The sequence below is a fragment of the Cavia porcellus genome, unplaced genomic scaffold (genome assembly GCF_034190915.1).
Source record: "Cavia porcellus strain 051 isolate PalLab524CR breed Dunkin Hartley unplaced genomic scaffold, mCavPor4.1 scaffold_30, whole genome shotgun sequence".
Lineage (NCBI taxonomy): Eukaryota > Metazoa > Chordata > Mammalia > Rodentia > Caviidae > Cavia > Cavia porcellus.
The window spans coordinates 40422854-40437109 of NW_026947513.1; positions in this window are offsets into that span (position 1 = coordinate 40422854).

Below are 14256 nucleotides of genomic sequence, written 5' to 3' on the forward strand. Positions count from 1 at the left end.
AGAGCCTGGTGCCATGAAGGCTTCAGCAACACGGACAGGACTAGTGGAGGACATCTTGGAATTGGGCAGACCCAGTGCCACAGTGACATCAGATAGTGACTCCTGATGCAGAGAAGTCTGGTAGAGGGCAGCTGGGATTTGGGCAAAGCCCTGTGCCACGGTGACATTAGTCAGTCATTTCTGGCACAGAGAGAACTGGCAGTATCTGCTGGAGTTGAACCACATCTCTGGTTGGAACCCAATAAGCAGATGAAAAATAATCATGACTCTGTGATGTCCACAAGGTACAGCCTAACTTGTGGATTGACTGGCACAGAGGCTGGAGGCTAGCCTGCACTGTCCCTGCATCCTTGCCTGTACCTCAGAAAACAGCAAATTGGGGAGGGCAGCAAAAACTCAAGTCAGTATGCTTCAGAAAGTCCCTAAGCAATACGGAGAGGATAGCGCCAGAGACCCCAGGACACTCCAGTCTGAAAGAAACCAGAAACATGACAAGAGATAGGAAAAAAAAAAAAAAAAAAAAAAAAAACTCCAGCTGCTGAATGTGAGAAAATAAGCCCAGGAGAAGTAAACACTGAAGAGAACCAGCACAGTAACCATCTAATACTAGACATAGCATCAACTGAAATAAAGAAATACCTTCATGATTTCAAAGATGAATTTACAACTGTACTTCTGATCCAGGCAAGATATAAAGAGATTAATTAAACAAATGATAAGCCTCACCCAAGAGAACACAGATGGAAGAAGAGAAGAAATCAGAAAAGAAAGAGAAATTTCTGAAGAAGAATTTAAACATAACCTAGAATACATGAAACAGATCCAAAAAGATTACCAGGAAACTAAAAACTCCATTGAACACTGGTGAAATGCCTTGACAGAAACTAAAGTTAGCTTTTGAAACTTGAAGAGAGATTTATGATATATAGTTGTGAAAGAAAAGACCTCTTAAAATAATGAGGATCAAGAAAGAAACAATTCAAAGGCTAGAAGATGACAAAAAGATACATAACTTAAGAATAAGGCATGTGAGCGAGGAAGCAGGAGCAACCAAAAATGAAATACAAAAATATTCACAAATATATTAAAGGAAAACTTCCCAAGTATAGGAAAAATAAATGGTATACAGATAAAAGAGGCATATAGAACACAAGCTATCTACAACCAAAACAGATCTACACCCAGACATATAATCATCAAGATTCGAGAAATCCACCAAAAGAACAGAATACTAAAAGCAGCCAGGGAAAAGAAGCAAATAACCTAACAAGGAAAAATTATCAAAATAACAACAGACTTATCAACACAAACTCTCAAATCAAGCAGAGAATGGGGGGGGGGCGGCGGCGGAGAATATTCCAAGTCCTGAAAGAAAATAATTTGCAACCAACACTCATATACCCAGAGAAACTCTCTCTCAAAAGTAATGGAGAAATAAGATGCTCCCAAGACAAGGAGGAACTGTGGGAGTTCATAGCCACCAACCCAACCCTACAGAGAGTGCTGAAGGACATTCCAGAGAGAGAGAGGAAGGGATATCAAGATTCCAGCAACAGTGTCAGAGAGGCCTCAATGAATGGGGCAGATAGTGGAATGAGGGAGTAAGGTGGACAAATTATAGCAGTAAAGTGGAATAGCAGACATGAGGCAGAGATAGCAGGCTATAATCTTTAGTATAGATAGCTTTGATACACTATAAAAAAAAGGCAGAGGTCATTGTTAATAGTGCATCATGATTTCAGAGACACAGTAGTCTTATCGCCCTGTTTGTTTGAATTTAATTTGTTCCAATTTGTCCACTCTTATGAGATTTGAGGGCACAGACATCTGACCCCAAAACAGCAGGTTATACTATAGTAACTATCCTTAATTTCCTATTAACTTAAACTGAAACCCTGTATTACTTACATTGTCTTACTATGACTGATCTTATTTGAATCCGATTCACTAGACCGTGGTTTTGCCTTGGCTGATTTTATTTGAATTTGTATGCATGATAGTATCAACCTTAAAAGTAGAGGCAACTACTCTGAAGATGACAAGATGTAAAAGATATCCATACTGGTATTGATTATTAACAGCTCTCAAGTCCTACAATGTTTTCAAAGTTGTGTTTTTATAAAAATAGCTATGTAATACTATGCTTAGCTATATTAAGCCTGATGATGTGGACAAGTGTATTGAAAATAACAAGAGAAAGCATAGTAACTACAGTAGATCACCTAATATTGTGGTCTTATGTGTCTTTTTCTTTGCATATTTTTCTAGGAATTTGTTTTGCTGTCTTGTTTTGATTTGTTTTTCTGTATGATACAGAGAGGATAGATATACATTTAGAAATTCACACATGAGAAGATTTTTTAAAACTATTTATGGGAACAGATTATATAATACAAGATGTAATGAATAGACACTCTGAAGAAGAAGAGACACTAAGAAACCCAATGCTAATTCTGTAGAATTATGATACAAAATCTAGCAATGCTATTATTCACTGATCAGAGTGATATTAGTCTAGTCTCTTAAGTTAAATTTCAGCATATGTAAAGATAAGGACAGCTACTACGAAGAGAATGAGACACACTATGGTAGTTATTATTGACTTCCCCAATGTCAGATCTTGAAAACCTAAAAAGCCTCCATCATCCTGTAATGATTTGATTAGTTATATAATATGCAGTATGTATTTAATGTGTGTGAAGATGGGGACAACTATTTGGAAGAAACTAGAGACAATCAGATAAATAGTGAAGATCTCCAGTGAGTGGACTTGCTTTGAAATCTGTATTTCCTTAAATTGTTTTTTTTTTTTTTTGAACTGTTTTGTTCTGCTTTGATATCTTTAATCTTGCCCTTTTTAAGATAAAAAACAAGTGTGTAGCACTAATAACCATATTACTAAGTTTTTGTTGGATCATTGAGCAGAACTGTTGGCAAGGTCACTATTTGAATGTCACTTTACATACTTTAATTTTGTAACCTGAACAACTATTTCTAAGATGACAATATGTAACTTATCAACTGGTGATTTCTTACCATTTATTTTTCTGTAATTCTGTATTATTTCTAACCTTTTTTATCTCCATTTTTTGTTTCTTTCTCTTTAAATAAAATTTTTTAAAAGTCCTCAAGATTAACCTATGTCAAATCATTCATCACACTTAACATCAACTTTCTGATGATCTCCAGAAATACTTGGAATTATTGTTTTACAGAAACTGAAGTGCCAGGTTACCCCTGACTTTTAATTATAAAAATATTAAATAACTGTTAGTACAAGCATCAAGTAGCTTTCAATGTAATGAAGTTTAAATCTTCAATTGAAAGTATATGTGTGCTACTCACGACTTTTCTAAATAGCTACACATTCTGTTCTGACTTCAGCGTGAATTACTAACAAACTTGCATTTTGATTCATGGATCACCATTAGTTTGAGTTTCTTTTTTCCACATATATAGTGGACATTTTTACTTTTATGCATAATTTACTATCTAACATATTGCTATAATGTTTAGACACAGCCTTTCTGCTCTATATCCTAGTTTCTAACCCTACCTTAGATCCTATTATACAATTCTTCACCTGTTTTGAGAAGGACATGGTCTACAAAAATCTCCTTTTAGATTTCAATCTGTTCCGAAAAGTATTATATCTATTTTATTGAAGACTTTTCTGACCATGCTAATTTTGACAGTCAGTTTTATGTGTTAATTTAGCTGGTGATCTGGATATTACAGTGATGATCATTTTTGAATTAGCTTAACATTTAAATTAGAGGGCTAGGCAAGGCATCTGAGGAAGATTGTACGTGCTCTATATTGCAGATTCATAGATCCAGGGATCGAGGGTAGAAACAGTGAGACACCATCCTTTACTCACCAAACATTAGTGACTCAGCAGCTAAACTGTTGCTGCCTGTTACTGTAAACTTAGATTCTGCTGGTCTTCAGCACTTACTTCCACAGGGATAAATTCTTCCACCAAAAGGCACAGTAACACTTCCAATGACCTGAAAGTAAAGACTGCCATCAGAGCTTGTGGGAATTCTCATGGCTGTAAATTTATAGAGAGAAATTGAAGTCATTGTGCAGGCTGGAGTGAGTAATCCTAAATAGAGAGTAACAATTGAACTGCTATTTCACAATGATTGCAGAAAACAGTATCTGGAAAACAGGAGACTGCCCAGCATATCAGTTAATATCACCTTGTCCTGGGGCTCAATCAATGGAAACTTTTCCCGCCAAATCCAATCAAGAACATTACTAACTCAAACCATTTTGCAGTGAATGTTTGGGTCATCACACTAGATAAGTCACAACCAGCCAGAAAGATTGCTAAGTGTAAGGATCACAAAATGCATTGGGGAAAAGATACTTATCAAAATCGATTTAACCAGTTACAAAATTTAACCAGTTACAATTTAACCAGTTACAAAAACAAAGGCTGTGTCATTATGAGTATTTGATCTTTATTTCCTTTAAAAATACCAAATGTAGAGATAATGTGTGACTTAAGAAAGTGCATATTGGTGATGAGTTGGAGTGGGCCATTCTATTGTCTTACTTTTCATCTTGGCTGAATTATCTCAGCCAAGCATTATGTGTCTGGGAAGGTGCTTTAGGAAATTAATATTTAATATTTAATTCAGTCACTTTTGAGTTATGTAAGTTCCCTTGCATGTGGATGGGTCTTGTCCAATCAGTTGAATACCTTAAGAGTAAGGACCTATTTTTGTTGAACAAAGAATTCTACAAAGTTTCTGTAGATTCAAACTCCTCCTGGTTGCCAGTCAACTGCCTCAGGATTTGGATTTGCCTGCCCTCCAAAATCACATGTGCCAATTTCTTCCAACAAACATTTTGTTGATTGTGCTTCTCTGGAGATCCCTGATTAATGTATACCCTCAATAGTTATATTATTTAATACTTTTTATATTTCTAAATGTTCAGTTCAATGTATTTAGCCAGTTAATGAATACTAGCCATAATGCTAAACAACACTACATTTTTTCCTTTTGTCCAGTTTTTATCTGGAGCCCTATTATGCATGCATTATACTGGCATCACTCACTAAATAAATAGTTTGCTTCTACTTCTGTGTATGCAGCATTAAAGCAATGTCTCTAACTGACTTTCTTTTCTTTCTGCTCTGTGGTAGTATCTAAAACACAAAGGCATATTTTAGGGTAATCTTACAAAGTTACATATTACTAATTTTGAGACATAGTTTGGGCAATGAAGTTGTGTTCTTGAGATTCTATTTCTAATTTAAAGATGAAGGCCTTAGCATTCCTAGGAAAACATAGAATAATTATACAAATACGGTCAGATCAGAGCATACAACAAGAGAAGGAAGTATGTGTGAATGAAAAATAGATTTAGAAGACAAAGTAGACACAGAATGGTAGTGGTTAATACCCTTGAAAATCTCTTTACCACTAACCAACACTAATTAGAAGATTTGCATCATCAGATACAGTCAAGCAATGGAGAAAATGCAGTTATTTCAATAAATGATGATGTAACCACCAGACAACGTATAGAAAGAAAAAAGAAAAATATCTAGGCACAGATTTACACAATTCGTAGAACTTAACTGAGGAAGGCTCACGGGCCTAAGTGGAAATTGAAAAACAAGCAACAATAATAAAAACTTACAAAACTAGACAATAACTTAGAAGAAATATTTCTCAAAAAACACACACTACTGCCTGGGAGAGTACATTTATAAAAGATGTGTCTTATAAAGGGCTGTCATCCAAAATAAAAAAAAAAAAAAATACAAAACTGCACAATATGAAAAAAAGACAGCTCTTAAAAATAGATGCCTAAAACATTAATAAGACAACTTACCAACACATATAAATATAAATAAGCATGTAGGAAGTACTCTTCCTCAGGAGTGATCAGGAAATAAAAGGTAAAATGACAATGAAATGTTACACATACCAATTAACAAGGTCAAATCCTGATGATGTGGAGAGGACGAGGTAACTTTCAGCATTGCTGGAGGGGATGTAGGTTAGTACAGCTACCCTGAAAGGTAAATTTGAGGGTTCTTAATAAAGTAACACTGCACTTTTTATATGATCCTGTAATCATGTTCCTTGGTATTTATCCAAAGGAAATGAAAGGAAATGAAAATTTACATAAGCACAAAACCTGTAAATGGATTTTTGACCTTTTATAATAGCCAAAATCTATAATAAACCAAAATGTCCTCAGAAGGTAAGTGGTTATATAAACTATGGCACAGCCAGATAATGGAAATTTGTTTCAGCACTAATAAAGCTGAGCTATCAATCTATGAATACCTGGGGAGATTTTTTTTTTTTCCTGCATAGAGGATCAAAGCAGGTACCTTCGTCCTGAATCACATCCCAGGCCTTTTCATTTTAAATTTTGACACAGATTCTTACTAAGTCGCTAAATTTCCCAGGCCTCTCTCAGACTTGGGATCTTCTTGCCTCCACCTCCCAGACTGCCGGGACTGCAGGACAAGCTGGTGCTTGTAGGAAATTAAAATTCTTATCACTGCATTAAATGACCCAATCAAAAAAGGTGACCTAATGTGTAATTCCAACAATATGACCTTCTGGAAAAGCTAAAACTATGGAAAGGGTTAAAAGGTCTGTAGTTAGGGAGAGACAGAACTAAATAAGAAGCATTCTTAGGTCAATGAGATTCCTTTGTATGACATTATAATATTGGGTACATGACGTAATTTTAGCCAAAGCCCTGTCACATGCAATACCAAGGGTGAACTTGCCTGTCCACATTCAGTTACTGTAACAAAATATTATAAAACAGATTATGAACATGGAAGTTTGCATGTCATAGTTATGGAGTCTGGGAACTTGATAATGGAATGCTCCTAGTGCCTGGTGTTTTCTAGTTCATTGATGATGCCTTCTCACTGTATTCCCACAGGGAGGTGGGAAGAGGCTAGCTCTCTGGAGAATCTCTTACAAAGGTAAGAACCCCAGTTATGTGGTGCCGCCCTCATAAGCAATCATCCGCTCTCTATGCCACCACTCCTAAAACTATCGTGTAGGGAATTGGAAACTTACGGTCAGCATTAACAGGGGGAACAAGCATCAGTCCAGGGTATCATTATATGTGTTTCTATAATTTCAGCAAATAGATTCCCCTCTTAGGAGAAATGTGTGGTGGCAGTGCTAGGTGGACATGTATGTGTACATTCCCCTTAATTTTGCAGAGAGCCTAAAACTTCTCTAAAAAAAGTGTTCAAAGAAGTCTCTCAAAGGAAATGAAAAGACTGCATTTATGAATTGCATTTGTGAAAGAAAGCAGGCAGCCTTTTTCAGCAAAGCAAGCAACAACGAAAGCCTTTTTCAGAAAAAAAGATAATTATATTACACAGCACAATTTAAGAAAAAAATTAAAGATATGGCAAAAAAGACTTAAAAATGTAGGATGCATCTATTGTGAAATTTCACATAAAAATAAGGCAATGGAAAAAAGCAATGGTAAAAGAAAAAAAATAGCTGTTAGAATTGAAGAATTACACACTGTAATCAGATTCACCATTTAGAACCATGATTAACTCAAGGTCTGCAGAGTTAGGCCAGACCTCATCAAGCATCATTCCTTTATCTATGGAGAGCTATGCGGAATATTAGTCACAAATATTTTCATCTACTATCAACCTTCTCCAGGCTTTTATTGTACATCAATTTGTGCAGTGGATTCAAACTGCTTTACTTTGCTGACTCCGGTATTATCCGTAGGCTAAAAGTCTTCTTCACAATACCAACTACGTGAAGGTAATAAATAGACAAAGTATGCATGAATAAATATCAGACACATGGAGTAAATGTAACACTTGAAAAACCTGATAAGGAAAATGGGAAGTATTTTAGAAATAAAATAGTATACAGACTTGGAATTTCCAAAAAAAGGTAAAAATAACTGTTGTCTCATCTCACATTCTGAATTATGCCAGATTAAATGGATAATGTACATAGATGTATCACAGTTGCAATTATGAAATTTTTTCACAAAATATTGAAAACTATTTAAATGTATGTATATATTTAAACATATGTATATATTTCTGGAATGTTATAGAAATAGAGATGCAATGGTCTATGCTTTAAGTATTTTTTTTCTTTTTTATTCACTTTGTATTGACTACATTTATATAAAGCAAATCATTTATGTAAGTATTAATATAGAATAATATGACACCAAGGTCAAAAGAGTCTTTAAAAAGATTGTGGCCATCCATTTTTTCACATTCATTTGGAATTAGACTTATATTACTCTTTTGATAACTATATATTGTTTATGAAGCTATTATTTTTATGAGCAATAGCAAATCCAGCGATGAAGTAAGACTACATTTCCCATCATCATATAATTTCAAATTCTGCAGGAAAGTGTTGGATGATATAAAAAGTTGGATGATCAAGTACAGATTTATCTCTCTCCCTCTCTCTCTCTCATATTTTGTATATTTTTAAACAATTAATAGTGAGAAAGCAGATGTTTATTCTTTGAAAGTTAAATTATGATTCTTTACCAATGCAATAAACATTACACATGATTTCTAATCATCAGGATAATGTTCTAAGATTAAGTATTAATGTAAAAAGAGAAATATTTTTAATGCACTCTAATGTTTTCATGCATTCTTTCATGTCTTCAGAGCCTACGGTGTCTAGATCACAGGAATAAAAGGACGAAAAGAGTAACTTTCGTTCTCTAAGTTTTCAAGGTCTGAGTGTGAATGAGGTTTGAACATGTACATGCATATTGGAGTTTGAAATCAGAATGTCATAGAAATCCAAGAAAAGTATTTCATTAGGAGAGTGGAAGTCAGGTGGATCACTGCAGGAGATATGCTTAACAGAATGTTCAACAGCTTGAAGACAAAGAGCTGAGCAGGGTATCACATTCCAACCAAAGAAAGAGCATACAAGGAACACAATAGAGATTTAGCTCAGTGGCATAAAGGCCTGGAAAAAAAAATGACACACAAAAGATAGAGTAATACAGTAGCTCTAAAGGCTGCATGAGATTAATATATGTAGAGAATCTGTGTACACTGGGGACATGGCTGTGGCTATAATGACCTGTCTGATTGGATCAGAAATGTGAATCATATTTTGGAGAGATAGTGAAACTATCATATGTATCCAAGGTCATTTAGCTTTCTTGTAGAATCAATATGATGGTAGTACTGAGTTTGGGTTTTTTGTTTGATTTTCTTGTTTTGTTTTTATTATTGTTCTTGTTTTTGTACTGGGGATTGAACTCAAGACCATGCACTCACCAGGAAAGCACTCAAGCCACTGAGCTCCAGTTATTTGTGTATGGTAATCTATTTCATATTAGCATAGACTATGATTACACTGCAGCTTTTCAGAGCTGGGCTGAAGAATGGTAGCCATTTACAACAGAGCTTCTCCAACTTCAATGTGTGTGTAGAACCCTTGGATGTCTTGAGAAATCTTCTCATGACTTGTTAGTATTTCTTACAATGTCCACTTGAATATATGAAACAAAATGATATTGCTCTTCGTTTAGTCAAGGGAAAAAATCTGTCACTTTTCATAATTATTGTTCTCTACTTCTGGAAAGAGATTTTGGTGTTTCTCAAGTTAAGAATATAGTATATCTAAATAATTTAATATATTATACAATATAACACAATATAACCAGAGTCAGAAAATCTGGCAGAATATCACTTAACAGTATTACTAACAATTTCATGTAAATCTTATAAAATTACAGTATTAAGATAATTCTGTATGAAGTTTTTTTTAGCATAATTCCCTAGAATTCAACACATTGAAAGTGTAGTACTGAGAGAAATGTTCCCATGGTAGTGGTTTTGGAGTTCCAATGTTCAAAATGTTGCACATTTTAAAAATCTGGATGTATTTTATTTTTTCACTTATATTGTATAGCTTTAATGAGAACTTCAGGATAATCTTTTTAAATCCCCAGTATCTTTCTTTTATCTCTCAAAAGGAGTTAGAAAGAGCATCTAACTATTGCTATTTGTATTGATATGTAAATGTGCCCATACATATTTTACAGAGACGTGTAAATGGCTCAGCTGAAGCCAATTCACCTGTTTATCCCTTGGACAGATGTGTTATCCTGGGTAAGAGGACAACAATCTCAGACACCTGCTTAGCATAAGCACCTTATTAAAATGCAGTAAGGAGGAGAATATCTTGGTGAGCAGTGTTCTTACAGTGTTCGCATCCTGATGGAAAAACAACAGAAGACAGATAGAGATCTTTTCACCAGTGAACCGCGTTGGCTTTTTTCAGCTATATTAATACAAAGGGCTTACTGGTGCTAGAGAGTTTAATGCTTATCAAGGAGAATGAAAAATTTCTCCAGGACGTGAAAAGAAAATGCATGCAAAACAATATAGATTGATCAGTTGGAACATGTTTTCATGTTACAACTAATTAGGCAATTAAAAATATGTCCTCAGTTTTTTTATTCTTTAATTTTTATTATAAAATCTGTTCAGATTCATCTCACTGGATTCTGGCTGTACAAGAATCAGAAGGACCATGTAAAACACTTTTATGTGAAGTCATCTTACTCTCTGTGTATCTGATAGTTTAATTGTGATTTATATATATATTTTTTTTATTTAAAGAGAGAATAAAAAGGACATAAAAAACAATGTAGTAAAAGGGTACAAATAATACAGTATTTCAAGGAAAAAAATACAATGATGCTTGAATTGCTCGGTTCTGCCCTGCGTTGTTCTATTACAATGTCCTCTCTTATCTCAATGTATTTAAATTAATCTATTTAAATTTAAATTAATCTATTTTCTCTCATTTTTTTAATTAAGGGAAAACTAAATTGTGATTTACATTAATGCTCTGACAATTTGGGGAAATACAACAATAGTGACTATGGATTTTTCTGCATTTTTGAGCAACATTTAAAAAACAGAATATGATGTTTTATACTGAAAGTTTTCAACACTAAAATTCTTTTGTTAATTTGTTTTAATTATAGTATCAATAATATATTGTCTTTTGTTTTGGTTCTTTTGAGACAAGATTTTGTTATATAATTCAGGCCGGACTTGACTTCATGCCCCAGCCTAGCAAGTTCTAGGATTCTAGGTATGCAAGACCAACCTGTTTATATTTTTTCTTTTAGCATGAGTATAAATAGAGGTGAATGGAGGCGTCTGCAAAGAAATTTCCAGTCCATCAACCTCCTTCTGTTTATAGTGAATTTAGAATAAGATGCAGTTTTACTTTGATAACTGTATGCTTATTTGGACTTAAAAAAGAAAAAAAAAAGTGTGAATTATTTTGGAATCTTTTTATTCCCATGTAATCTTTCATGTGTGTTTCTTTATAGGCTCTCAATACTATAAAGAATTGTCCTGAATGATGCCTTCTGAACCTCTTTACAAACAGAAATTTATATTTAGGAGGTGATGTAAGCAGTCCCTGTTCATGGAAAAAAATTAATTTTATTTGATGAAGATGCTATTGATTTTTTTCATCTCTACCTACCAGATGGAAGAGATAATTTCAAGCATTACATTTTGTTTTCTTTTTGATATTGATCAGTTTTACATATATTAGCAAATTTCTTTCAGCTTTCGTATTGTCAATTTATAAAGTATAGTTAGTTACCTGGATATGAAGAACATATCTCTATTCTTTTCAATCTCTTGAAGCAGTTTTTGTTAACAACTTATTCTCTTTTCAGTTACTAAGCAAAATTAATTTTTTAAAATTTTATTTAAGGAGAAAAAGAAAAAAAAAAAAACAGAGAAGGGGTACAAGTTATGCACAATTTCAGAAAAATAAACAGGAAATCACTAGTTAATATATCCCATATTGTCATCTTAGAAATAGTTGTTCAAGTTACAAAATTAAATCATATAAAGTGGACATTCAAACAGTGAGACTGCAAACAGTTCTGTTCAATGATACAACAAAACTCAGTAATATGGTTACCTATCTTATACACTTAAATATACATGCAGTTATATCCTTTAGAGCACTTTCTTTTCCTCTCTTTTGTACAATGACAATTACACATTTTGGGTTTTATTACTCCCACAGTTCTTATTACTTTTTTTGAAGAGAATAAAACCAAATGTGACATAACAAAACAGAGTCAGTCAAACCAAAAGGATGGACATAGTACATAATGTAGAAACAGAAAACAAGGTGATCACCGATGGTTACCATACTGCCTCTTGCTATCTTAAAAAGAATTGCCTATATCATCAGTTATAATAAAATTGAAAAAACCAGTAAAGAACAAAACCAATAAAACCAAAACATTGGAGATAAATTTTGACCTGATAATTTTATATATGGGTATGATTTAAAAACACAGTAAATTCTTCAAGTTTAAAAAAATAATTATACTAAAAGACACACAGGCATTAATGGCCCTGAGAGTATTTCTCACTTTGAAAGCACTTATTCCATTGTTTGAAAGCAGTGTTTAAATCCTCCTTCCTGAGAATCTTTACTTGCACTATCTAGGCTTCTGTAATGTCCTGCATGAATTCAGAACATTTTCTTTTCCTGTCCATTTTGACTTTGAGAAAGATCTAAAGGTCTTTGGTGCCAGATTCCAGTCAGTGCATTAGATGAGGACGCTCTCCAGACTAGATGCAGAGTTTTGCAAACTGTCTGCTATAAATGCATTACAGTTTTAATGCTGATGTAATGACTCAGTCGAAAGGGAGAGATTTATGACTCAAAATACAAAAATGGATGAGTCTCATAAAAAGACCTGGGCTGTGGATGACAAGGAAAAGTTGCATTTTCTAAGGATACAAGACCTACTGATTGGAATGCAATAAAGAAAATATAGATTGGCAAACATGAGAGTGAGTAGCTCTTACAAAAGTGCATCCATTTTTGTCTGAAGTAGGAGGAAAATTTATCAGATGAGATTTATGGCTTGTTTTTCCACCTTTGTAAAGGAGAAAAGGGTGCTCAGAAGCAAAGAAATCGTATAGATGGATCCAGGTACATACAAACATTTTCAAGATATGTGGCCAAAGAGCAGTACATATGTCTCAGAATGCTGAGAGGAGCAAGCCAGAAGCCAGGATCTTGAATGTTATGTTTTGATTAGAAACCTATTTTTAGGTGGTAAAGAATTGTTAAACTTTTTTTTTTTTTTTAATTTGGTTGATTGCGCAGTGTTCAAAGATTCATTCATTGGATGAATGAAAGGCAATTAGAAAAAAGCTCTAAAGATAGTAAGTTGAGTAAAAAGCTTTGATAAGAGGACAGGACACCAAATGATGAATTACAATCATACCCCTAGACAAAGAAGAGAGGGAGAAAGAAAATTTCACTGAAACTGAGGAAAGTCTTTTAGCATAGTCAAAAAGATAAACTTCTGTAATTCAACTTATTCAAAGAAATATATACTGTGGCTTAAATTTGCTGGTATATATAGCAAACTTTTTCCTACTAATGATCCTTGAACAAATCATAATTTTCTCAACACTCATATTTAATCCCGCTATTTCCACGATGTTCCATAAACATTTACTTAATGAAATGGGGTATTTCTAGAAAAATTATACTTTTTATGAGCATGAGTTCTCAACTTTGATGACATAATTAATGCAAAGCTTATGTGATTTCTCTATAATTATCACTTAGAAATGTCAAAATCCTATATTTTTTGGCCCTCGGAACCTTAGGAAACATTGAATTTTGCCTATAAAGAATACAACAACAAAATATTAAATATTTGCAAAACAAATTTTACAACTTTACTGAAGGTTATCAGGTTGTTGACATTTTAGGTCTTCTTTGTGTTTCACTCGGAAACTTCTAAGATTCAAAGTTTAAAAGGAGAAAATTGTCTAAATCAGGATTTGTGGTTTGTTTTCAAAGGCCCTTTTGCTGTCTTGGACTATAACCGAAAGAGGCTGGCCTCGGGTGCTCTTTTTCTCAGGCTGATCTTGCCTCGCCTCTGCTGGTACAATCGGCTTCCTGCTTCAGCCACTCCTGACAGAGCACTTCACAGCTTTTATTGTTAATATTGTGTATAAGATTTCTTTTTAGGGTCTTTGCAATAAGCTGAATCCCCAACCTATTTACTTATCTATTTAGTTGTTCATTTAATGTTGAGCCAAGCACCAAGTTGCTCAGAGTGCTGGAGTCTTACAGGTGTGCACAGCCACACCAGACCCAGGAATTTTTGTACATTTATTTAAAAACCTTTCTCCATACTCACGTGAAGATTGTTACA